Source organism: Sabethes cyaneus, chromosome 2 (genome assembly GCF_943734655.1).
Source record: "Sabethes cyaneus chromosome 2, idSabCyanKW18_F2, whole genome shotgun sequence".
Taxonomy (NCBI): domain Eukaryota; kingdom Metazoa; phylum Arthropoda; class Insecta; order Diptera; family Culicidae; genus Sabethes; species Sabethes cyaneus.
This window is the reverse complement of record NC_071354.1, coordinates 8,086,398-8,098,721: the sequence shown is the minus strand read 5'-3', so window position 1 is coordinate 8,098,721 and position 12,324 is coordinate 8,086,398.

Below are 12,324 nucleotides of genomic sequence, written 5' to 3'. Positions count from 1 at the left end.
GAAATGTATGACTGCACAGCTATTCTTTCGTTGATTCAAATGTATTGCCCATTCCGACCTCAGCGGCACCAACACCTTCTGCGTGTAGGAACGCGGCGTACCAACTATGGCTTACATGAACCGATCCGGCATTTAGCAATCACATACAGTCAACGAAGTGATTTTAATTTTTAAACGTTTTGTTAGTGTATATTATTGTTTTGTAAATCGTTAGTTATTGTAATTATTTTAAAAAAGATGTTGGGCTTTTATGCCACTTTGAGGAGGGATAGCATATTCTACTCCAAGTGGCTTTTCCCAGCCACAAAATATTTCATTTAGACCAAGTGTCGGTTGAAATCATGATTAATCTATACCTATAAAGAAGGATTTCTGTCTGTCTGTCTGTCTGTCTGTCTGTCTGTCTGTCTGTCTGTCTGTCTGTCTGTCCTGTGTTCCTTATAGAATCAAAAACTACTGAACCAATCGGCGTGAAAATTTGCATGTAGAGGTTTTTGGGGCCAGGAAAGGTTTTAGTGATGGTTAAAGACCCCTCCCCCCACTAAGAGGGGGGGCTCCCATACAAATGAAACACAAATTTCTGCATAACTCGAGAACTAATCAAGCAAATAGAACCAAATTTGGCATGTGGGTGTTTTCGGTGACAAGAATTTATTCTAGGGTAATTTGAGACCCCTCCCCTCTTTATAAGGGGAATTATAACTCCTCTCCCCTTTAAGAGGGGGGGTTTCCATACAAATTTCCTCATAACTCGAGAACTAATCAAGCAAATGGAACCAAATTTGGCATGTGAAAGTTTTCGAGGCCAGGAAAATTTTCTATGTTGAATTAGGACCCCTCCTCACTTTAAGAGGGGGGGCTCCTGTACAAATGAAATACCAATTTCCTCATAACTCGAGAACTAATCAAGCAAATGGAACCAAATTTGGCATGTGTGTGTTTTTGGAGACAAAATTTTTTTCTATGATGAATTGGGACCCCTCCCCACTTTAAGTAAGGGGGGGGGGGGCTCCTATACAAACGAAATACAAATTTCCTTATAACTCGAGAGCTAATCCAGCAAATGAAACCAAATTGGGCATGTGAAGGTTTTCGAGGGCAGGAAAATTTTCTACGGTGAATTAGGACCCCTCCCCACTCTAAGAGGGGGGGCTCCTGTACAAATGAAATACAAATTTCCTCCTAACTCGAGAACTAATCAAGCAAATAGAACAACATTTGGCATGTGGGTGTTTTTTTTGGTGACAAGAATTTATTCTATGGTGAATTGAGACCCCTCCCCTCTTTATAAGAGGAATTATAATTCCTCTCCCCTTTAAGAGGGGGGGCTTCCATGCAAATTTCCTCATAACTCGAGAACTAATCAAGCAAATGGAACCAAATTTGGCATGTGAAGGTTTTCGAGAGCAAGAAAATTTTCTATGGTGAATTAGGACCCCTCCCCACTTTAAGAGGAGGGGCTCCTGTACAAATGAAATACAAATTTCCTCATAACTCGAGAACTAATCAAGCGAATTGAACCAAATTTGGCATATGTGTGTTTTTGGAGACAATTTTTTTTTCAATGATGTTTTGGGACCCCTCACCACTTTAGGAGGGGGGGTCCTATACAAACGAAATACAAATTTCCTCATAACTCGAGAACTAATCCAGCAAATGGAACCAAATTTGGCGTGTAGGTGTTTTTGGAGGCAAGAATTTTTTCTGTGATGAATTAGGACCTCTTCCCACATTAGGAGGGGGGCTCCAATACAAATGAAATACAAATTTCCCCATAACTCGAGAACTAATCAAGCAAATAGAACCAAATTCGGCATGTGGAGGTTTTTGGAGGCAAAAATATTTTCTACGGTGAATTAGGACCCTTCCACACTTCAAGAGGGGGGGCTTCTACACAAATGAAATACAAATTTCCTCATAATTCGAGAACTAATCAAGCAAATGGAACCATATTTGGCATGTGGGTGTTTTTGGAGGCAACCATTTTTCCCATTATGAATTAGGACTTCTTACCTTTTTAGGAGGGGGGGGGCTCCCATTCAAACGAAATACAAATTTGCTCATAACTTTAGAACTAATCAAGCAAATGGAACCAAATTTGGCATGTGAGAGTTTTAGATGGCAGAATTTTTTTTCTGTGGTGTATTACGACCCCTTTCCCTTTTAAGAGGGTGGGCTCCCATTCAAATGAAATACAAATTTCCTTATAATTTGAGTACTAATCAAGCAAATGGAACCAAATTTAGCATGTAGGAGATTTTTGAGTCTTGAATTTATTTTATGATAGTTAGAGACCTCTCACCCCTGTGGTAGGGGGATACGGACTCTCATACAAATAAAACAGAAATTTTTGCGAAATTCAAAAACTAATCCAACTCGAGAAATTCGAGACTCTTCCATAAAACATTAATCAATAACAAGACCACAAAAACTATCTATAGTAACACTAGATCATTCAGGACGAGCCGGTCGCGAGTGTTGCCGGTGACCCGCCGTCGGAAGCGCCGCCCACTGGGGGGCTTGCAAAACTCGAAATAGTGACAAAGATCATCCGAGATTCATGATTTATGTACAACACAGGTTAATTTGTGGCAATACGAAGTTTGTCGGGTCAGCTAGTAAATAATAAATAATAACAATAATTTATTAAAAACGACAGCATGTATTCCATCGGGACCCGCTGAGTATGATCGTTTTAGTTTCTTTGCAGCTACCAAAACCTTGTCGGTGGTTACTTCAAAAACAGTCAAGTCAGCTAAACTGGCGGGCACATCCGCTGCTGCAATCTCGACTTCTGAGTCGGAAGCAATACGATCGGCAAAAACAGAAGCAAAAAATTGTGCCAAAAGTTCGCACGAATCCGATTCATATGTCGCCTCAGTACCATCCAAAGAGACATTTAAAGGTACCGAAGAGCATTTCCGAAATGACGAAGTTCCAAAAAAATTTTGGATTCTGACGAAGGTCGGTGTGTACGCATGAACTATTCAGGCGACGGTAATCATCACTATGATGTTTGAAGCTCTGCCTCGTTGCATTGATTTTTCAACTGATCATGTTTGCGCTGAGAATTGTTCTTTAGCCGCTTTAGTTCACGCAAACGAACGGTACTCCACGCAGGTGATCTGCGACGCTTCAAAAAAAGCAGATTCAAATTTAACCACTACTCGATGATGTTGCAGAAGGTCGCAGTCATGTCGCTAACATCAGAGTAATCATGCAAGATTCCCCAATCATAGCTCGATAAGTAATCCTTCAAAGCAACGAAATCAATCTTACGATAATTTAACGATCTTTTCTCGTTATCGTTACCTACACGAGCAAAAGCAGCGCTGTTATTGCTGGCAGTAGGTACTGTTATGGTAAGATGAGGGACCATCACGTTGACAAAGTACCCTGCGAGGTTAGAAGAGCCTTGATTTTACGGTCGATAGTATCATACGAAACTTTGACATCAATGAAATAATTGTACGTTGAGTTCTGTATTCATGAACTTTTAGAGGATCTGCCGCAGCGTGAATATTTGATTCTTGACCGTCCTTCAGCGAACCCGGAAGAACACTTTCCACATTCTGATGATTGCTACTGCACATCTTTATCGCCAATGCTGCGGTTTCCTCATCTATCACCCATTTATATTTCTGCAGATTTTAAGTGGTTAATTACAAACAAAACTGCAAGTAGAGTACGTTGCTGCTTCGTCGTAATTGTCAATTGGTTGTCATTTTGCTATCATATCATCATCATATTACAGCCCGGACTCGATTATCCGGGTGCTCATTTTTATTTTCAGCCCGGATAATCGAATCACCCGGATAATCGAATCATCATTTTTGATACAAAATTTTTTTTGGTATGCCAAGTTTTTTGACTTTTAAGTATCAGAAATGTTTTATTTATTATTGATCTATCTTCCCAAAAGTCAGAAAAATCCTTTTTTACGAATTTTTCCACTGATGATTTTTTTTGGTACAATATTATTTTTTGTATGTTATATTTTTCAATATTTAGGTATTATAAATGTTTTTTATTATTGATCAATCCCCTCTAAAGTCATAAAATTATTTTTTTTGCAATTTTTTTACTGATGATTATAATGATGATGGTGATTATGATAATGATGTTGGTGATAATTATTTTTAAGTAAAAAAATTGATTTCATCATCGCAGGATTTATTTTTGTTTTGTTCGCCGATAAAAGGGATATAAGAAAGGAATTTTGTAGCTTTAGGGAGGTGAATCAATGCTTGTCTAGTTGTAATCATCATGTAGCATGAAAACTATAACATTTGGGTTTAAAATAAATCAGCGAAAAAAAAATATTTTTTTTCACCCGGATAATCGAGTCTAAAAACCCGGATAATCGAATCCCCGGTTAATCGAATCCCCAGATAATCGAGTCCGGCCTGTACTATCATCATATAATCTGAATTGATCATTTTACTAGAAAAAAAAATTATGTGAAAATAGATTAATTCATTGTAGGTTGTATTGTAGGTTTGTTTACGTCATAAACAGAATGTGTCAGTCAACACATTTTTTGACGTAGGACTACGTCTTACGGCAAGTTTTGAGATAGGGTGTCATTCCAAAAAATCGAAAAATGCGGGCGTCACGAAAAATGATAGGTTTTGAACGCTAATAGCTCAGCGGTTTTCCGATCGATTTTCAATATTCTTACACCAATCGATCGGAAAATCTTCTAAGAATTGACCCAAATAAAGAAAAGTATGGATTCTTGATGTTGAACTATTGAAAAATTGAAAATAATGAACCTATGTTTTACCAGAATTCTCGCTTCGTGATTGGTTGGAAGATTTTTTACGATGATCTAAACCTATACCAATTTGATATCTGTGCTTGAGAAGTAAGCCAACACAAGTGACCAAGTTACCTCATTTAAACAAGTTTTCTTAACACCGCGATTCAACCTAGACCATTTTGATGTCCTTGCTTGGGAAGTACGCCAGAGAGAGTAACAAAGCCCCTTCGTGCCAACAGATTTCTTACGAACGTGATTAAACCTAGTCCAATTTGATGTCTGTGTTAGGGAAGTGTGCCAAAAAAAATGACACAAGTTCGTTGTCCCAACAGATAGCAAATTCTTTACTGCGAGACGATTAAACCTCGGCGAATTTGATATCTGTGTTGGAAAAATGTGCTACAGCTGTACTGTTCGGTTATAATACGATGCTGTATGAATACGCATGCTTGCCTGCGTCTAGTAACTGATGAATTTCGGGGGTACAACTAGCAGACTCGTCATCTTTTTGTGGATTTTAAAGCGGCATACGATTCAGTCAAAAGAAATGAGCTGTGGCAGTTAACGCTAGGACATGGTTTTACTACAGAACTAGTTGCGTTGTCTCGTGTGACGCTGGATGAGTAAAAATTATGAGTCAGAATAGCGGATGAATCTCACATGCTTCTTGATTTTGCGGATGACGTCGATATCACCGAAATCACCAGTAGAGCAGGGAAACACGCATTTAGACTATTTAATTGGGAAATTGGGACTTACCATTAACACCGCCAAAACGAAGTATATGGCTAGCAGGGAACGTGGAAGTCCAAATGGTGTTGGGGCTAAAGAGGAACTGAATGGGAAACGATATAAAGTAGTACATGAATTCATATACTTTAGGATGCTCGTGACATGTGACAGCGATGTAAGTCGCAAAATAAAATGACAGCTGCGAATTGGGCTTTCTACGTATTACGTTTATTCCCAGTTGGCCTCGAGGTAAGATGCTGGTCTAATAAGCCAGTCGTCGTATGTTCGAATCTCGGCTGGGAGAGGCTGTTAGAGTCAATAGGATCGTAGCACTGACCCCGCACTATCCTGTATGCTAACAGCTGGATGCGAAGTCTGTCGTATAAAAAACAGAAGGTCAAATTTCGAAAACGGAATTAGCACCCAGGCTTTGCTTTTACGTATTACGTTTTGTAGCTGAAGTCCTGTAGCTTGCAAATTCGCATAAAACTGGCGCTCTACAGTGTGACACATATATATTCGAACAAAAATCAATGTGTGCTTGCAACGACATATACAATTAATATAATCAAACTAATACCATGTGTGTGTCATTATGACTTAACCCTCTAGTGCCTAAATTTTTGATTTGCTTGAAAAAATTTTAAAATGCTCATTTCGTGACCAGAATAATGGAAAAAATATTCTTTAGTTACTAAGTTCAGGAATAGTTTGATTATTTATGAAAATTCGTAACCCGCCAATTGGCGGGGTTGGGCACCTGGGCGCAAAAAAGTTGCGAAATCAAATTTTTCGATTTAATTCGGGACCTTCATTTCAGAACATCTATAACAGTGCTAGTATTTATGGAACTAGTTATAATGAGCTTCAACTGAAATTTTTGGCCACATGGCCGATTTCAGGTCCCGGACAAGTTCCTTCGAAATCCGTTCCGTGCTTGAATCAGAAAAGAAACTCTCCCCGGGGCCCGAACCGGTCATACGGCCTCTGAGAGACATGAGATGATTGCCAATCGCTATTTTGTCGAGTGCTGACGTTTTTTGACATGCGGCACGACATACTTTACTGATGGTGAAATGTCCCTTTATGGGAACCGGTTCCGGATTTATAGTGTCCCCCCGGATTCGGATAGCGCGCACCATGGCTCATAACTGCGGCAAAGTAACTGATATGTCCACAGTCGACGATATGTTTACAAAAATCAACAGATTTCAAACAAATTTTTAAATATTTGGCAACTTCATCTAAAAAAGCCATGTCACGGTCTCCCAAGGAACTCCGGAATAACTCCGGGACCATATGACATATGGCTATTATCTATAGATATTATGAAAATAGAAAATATTTTCGGAAAAATTCCCAAATTTGGTGAAAAAATATTAAAAGATAAAAAAGCTACGGCCATTTAAGTGAATTTTGCGGTGCTAAAAATGAAGTAGACAGAGAGGTTAATCGAAGCGTCTAGCGGAGGAAAACTAGACTTGACTTCCAGCTTGAATGCATCATTAAATCTCCTTACCCGTAATATTGTCGGCGGTGATCAGAGATCCCAAATATAAACTCATCAACCACTTCCAGTTCATTGTTGTCTATAGTCATTGTCCGTGTAAAGATCCGGTAAAATTTTAGAACGGCGAACAACAACATTAGTAGCTGCTCCCAAGTCAGGATTGCCTACACCATAATATGCTTTGAAACTGTAACCATTGAAAACCCATTAGAGTCTGATAGAACATGAAAATTAAATCCTCATTTATGTGATTTGTTTGATGACTGGGTTTTTCATTTTTGTTGCACACATTTGTTCACTACAATCTTTTATCGACTAGTAATTCACTCAATTTGTTTATTAACACAAGCTTATTAAGCAGAATAGATTAAAATTTGTGATTAAAATGGTCTATGATAGATCCCATTCTGAATAATTGTCTTGCTTGTCAAGATTTTGTCGTTAAGCAGCAAAATTCGCCGGGTTTCATTGAATCTTTTTCTTGGTTATAGGGTTATGGTTTTCAAATACCATAACATGCAAAAATGTTTTGTGATATAGCTACAGAGCGCTAAATTGCAGCTCGTCAAAAAGGCGCACTGAAAATTAGGAGATAAGTCACATAAATTCCCCTTCTGTTTTAATGCCACTGCATGTTTGTGTATTTTTCAAGGCATATAAAAGAAGCTGACAAGGCCTATAACAATAATCTTTAGCTTAAACTTGAAAAAATCAATAAATACAACGGAAACAACACGTTGTCAAATTACCAAAAAAAAGTTGGCGTTAATGCCCAACCCCGCCAATTGGCGGGGTCCATTCCTTAATAAAAATCGACCAGTTCCTAAACTTTTTATCGCAAATTTCCTTTTTTACCATGAAGTACAACTCACCAGCTACTCACCAATAATTTTTTTGTTCATTTATTCCAAGAAATAGGCAATTTACAACAATTTGAATTTCACTCTGCAGAGCAAAATAATTTTTTTCTCAGTTTTCTGGCATTTTTCATGTTTCGCACGAAATATCTGTTTCAAATTAACGTAATAAAACAAACAAACCACTCGAATAGTTAGATTAGACTATAATGAGAAGGTATCAGTTGATACCAACATAAAACGAATAAGCATAGTAAATTTATAACGTTTTTCCTGAAGCCCGCCAATTGGCAGGGTTGGGAACTAGAGGGTTAAGTCTTACTTGACGTAGTTTCATTTTCGTATTGTGTCTCGTTCGGTTTACACGTACCAATGTTTGAGTTATGGTTGTTGATAATAAATAAATTCCGAAACGGTGCTAAATGCATACGTAAAATGCATGGAATAACAGAAGCAACAAAACAAAAACGACAGGAAAGATGCAAACTGCTGCTCCGTCGGCACGGTGATTCCGAAATGATCTTTTCTGATGGGAAGTTGTTTGTCCCCGCATCATGCTCAAAATGATCGGTTGTGGTCGGTTTCGATCATTGACGTTTCAAAGCACAAACGGAATGTACCACGATACCAAAATTCATTGACGTTCTATCTAGAAACGGTCTAAGAACAAAATTTGCTGTCCTACGTTCGGGGAATGTATAGTGAAGAATATTATTGCTTTCAACAGCATGGAGCTACAGCCAACACTGCAAATCTTGTGTAGACGTGGTGCAAAACCAATCTGACGGATTTCATATCGAAAAAGGGTTGACCACCAAGTTCCCCTGATTAGAACCTCTGGATTTTTGTATGTGGGGGTACATGCAACAGAAGCTCAAGGATTATAAATATCATAATTTGTATTAATTTAAGTTAGTTATCAACAAGATATGGGATGACATTCCGATGGAAGTAGTGCGTGCCACATGTAACGACTTCGAAAAGCGTTTGAAGCGTGTTATCCAGGCAAAAGGCGATTCAATAGAGTAATGAATGTTTGACGCATTCAGTAGCTGTTCAATTTATCCAGCTCGATTTAGCGAGCGCAGAAAAACGTCCTAACCCGTGAAGTTTGCGAATATTGCACATGCCCTTTGGATTTGTTCTTTCACCATATGTGGATCGGAAAAGTTTCCAATTATTGTGCTGTTATTCTGCTGGCATCAGCAGGTATTCATCCGTTCGTGACAAGTTCAACGCGACAAACTTCGCCCACCCGCAATCTGAATGCAACCAAGTGAACTTAAATAATCGAACGGGCGCACAATGAAGCCGGCACATCGAACAAAGTGCGTATACACGAACCATATTCGGCAGTAGTGAATTACATCAGCTTTCCGAGTTTCATACGAACCAAGCATCGACTGTTCACTTCCTTACCAGTGTGATACGCTACCCAAATCAAGCGCCCTGTTTACTCACGGGACGTCAGCTCCCATAACTGCGATGCAGGAATATTCAGCGTTCAAACTTGTGTACGTTTATACGAGTTATTACGTAACTCCCACCGTGTTTATTAGTGCGTATCTATAGGCTGGCTAGGGTAGCCTAACGGGTAAGATGGATCCGACCTCCATGTCACACAACGATCTGGATTACATTCAAGCAACAGTTCAGTGAATTGAGAACTCACTCGATCAACTAGAACACGATTGTCAGCGGGAACGGATTCCTGCTGATGCTCAACGTGCATTTCAACTAGAATTAGAATTGGCTGCTTTGAAGGCAATCCAGCAGCTTGCCCGCGGTCGGCAAGCTCTTCAACCGGTACAAAGACGTCCACTGGATTCAACAAAGAAGACAATGATCACTCGTGTAATCCGTACTAAACTTTTAAAAACATAACTACACTTTCCTGCATCGCAATCATGGGAGCTGTCGTCCCGCGAGTAAACAGGGCGCTTGATTTCGGCAGTGTATCATCACACTGGAAGGGAAGTGAACGTTCAATTCTTTCGATTTGTTTGGGTTCAGAAAGCTGATTTTTCTTCTCACATACGCACAATATTCACACGTTAGTGAGTGATACATTCTCGGGAAAGACAAGTTCACTTGATCGTTCTCGATCACGGGCGGGTTCACGTTCACCGCGTTTGCAAAGAGGAAGTTGAAAGAAGGATAGCTGGCGGCAAATAACGAAAACGTTGCCGGATCAGTTATAATGTCTACTGTAAAACAACTATCTCCATTTATCGGTTTATAAACTTATATTGCTTTCAGGTGTAATCTATCGAATAATATTTCCAAAAAAGAAACTTTCCTCATAAATTTCTGGCGCGAAAATCTCGTTTAATTTTCACAGAAACTCAAAAATTAAATAAATTGGACATATCTTTTTGGAAAATCTCTGTTTTTTTACTTCCGGTATTCGGTTACTGGAAACGCGCTTTGTTTTTCATTGGTTTTAAATTGGAATGATTAGAAAAAATTAACTTAAATTGAGAGAGCTTTATTTGATTGCTCCCTACATACTAGAAGGAATTATGACCTTATTCCCCAAATGCGGTTGGATCTATGATTTATTAAACAGACATTTGAGAGATTAAACGCCACATCCAAACAATCATCGAATTATTTCATTGAATTGGTCGTTTATATGAAACTGAATAAACATATTCGTTAAGTAGTTCATCCCCTCAATCAACAAAAAATTGCTAATTACCCGTGGAGCCGCAAGTTTGTGAGAACCTGTTCTCTAGTAAACGCTCCTTCCTGAGTGCCTTCCCCACGCTGACTTAACGCTTGCTACAAATTAAAAGTTCACAATATGTATCCGATAGAAAAGCACCCAGATTCAACCGCAATTCCGATTTCGACCTCCCTGTGTCTCTCGCTTTCCTGACCACCACCACCACCACCACCACCGGCTGCGCCGGTAGCTATCCCATGATTCCGTAATTGCCCCATCAATTCGATTATCGCACCACGGTTAACATTATTGTTGCATTTTTGTTTCGGAAACTTTGTACCGACAAACGCACGCACGCAGGCACACACGCACACGCCAGAGTGCCGGTTCGCGACCGGAAAAAGGAAGCGCTGCCTTTCGCGGCTCGCTGGTTTTTCCCATAATTAATGAGAGTGATTTTGATAAACATTTTTATTTTCGTTTTGGTTTACGAATCCCGGCCCCTCCCCCGCTCGTTGGCCGCCCACTGCCACTGGCTGCCACATTCCTTGCGTGGTTTTCATTAATCATTTCGGTGGCTTCGGAGCAGTTTGACATCCGTGCGGGCGTGGAGATTTCGTGTAACGAGCGGAACTGCAGGGACAGAAAGTATAACGAAAAAAAAAATTCTTCATTATGAATTATATATGCGCTGTAAAATGCAATCCAATCACAGCTGGCCAAGGAACAACCGTGCTGCTGGGGGCGGGCGAGCGTCGCGACGCAGGAACTGATGACACATGTAAAATTATCTAAACGGAAACAGTCATTTCAGAGCAGGCGGCGATATTTGTGTGTGTGTTTGTTTGTAATGTCATTTAAAGAACGGAAATGAACGGTAAATAAATTTTAAAATAATCTGTATCCTCTCATTTTCGACGCCGGGTGAAAATGTTGAATGTTTGTTCAGTCCGACAGCATCGTTCGGTGCACCGAACCCAATTGAAACGTAATTAAAAGCCAAACTGGAACCGAAATGAGGCGTAATCTAGGTAAGTGGAAATCAGTTTGCCAGCTAAAATCGCACTTCTAAAAAAACGGCGGGTGATGATTGCCGATTTAGTTAGCCTGCCTGCAGTTGAGAGCGCACAAGGAGTAAATAAAATATGAATGGCGTCCAATGGTTGACTGTACCACCAATGGGACAGAAAGCAGGTAATTTCAACGGAAAAAATCTCCTAACCACAATTGAATATTGTGGTTTGCCAGTTAAAAAATTGTATGTGGCCAGTACAGGGAAAGTAGTTAAATTTTACTGACATTTTTTATTCAATACAGCACAGAGATGGAGAAGAAAAAATAAGGTGAGAGAAGTAAGAGGAATCGAGGCCAAGCAACATCAAGTTCAGCACACGCAGACAATGTGCACAGTGCTGATGGAGTGGCTTTGTTGCATACGGGAGCCGTCGAGTGGTTCCCGCATCCTGAGTGGATTCCTAGGCAGCGCCCCACAGAACCACCAACAACGGTCCAGTTAGGCACCCAGCAGAAGGAGCAGAACGTGTGGCAAAGTGTGCTTTATTCTGTCGAGATGCTGAGAGCACATGTAGAGCAATCTGGCTCTGTGGATTGTTGACATTTCATTGTCGTTGAGGTAAGTTTCCTTTTTATTAGATCAGTGTTTTTCTTAATCAACCGAACTAAAACAGGACCCACTAGGTACTGGCTGTGTTACACCAGTTAGGAAATATAAACGTGCAGACGACGGACTTTTACGTTCCGTAATCATGGCAATCACAGCAGGCGTAGACTACTT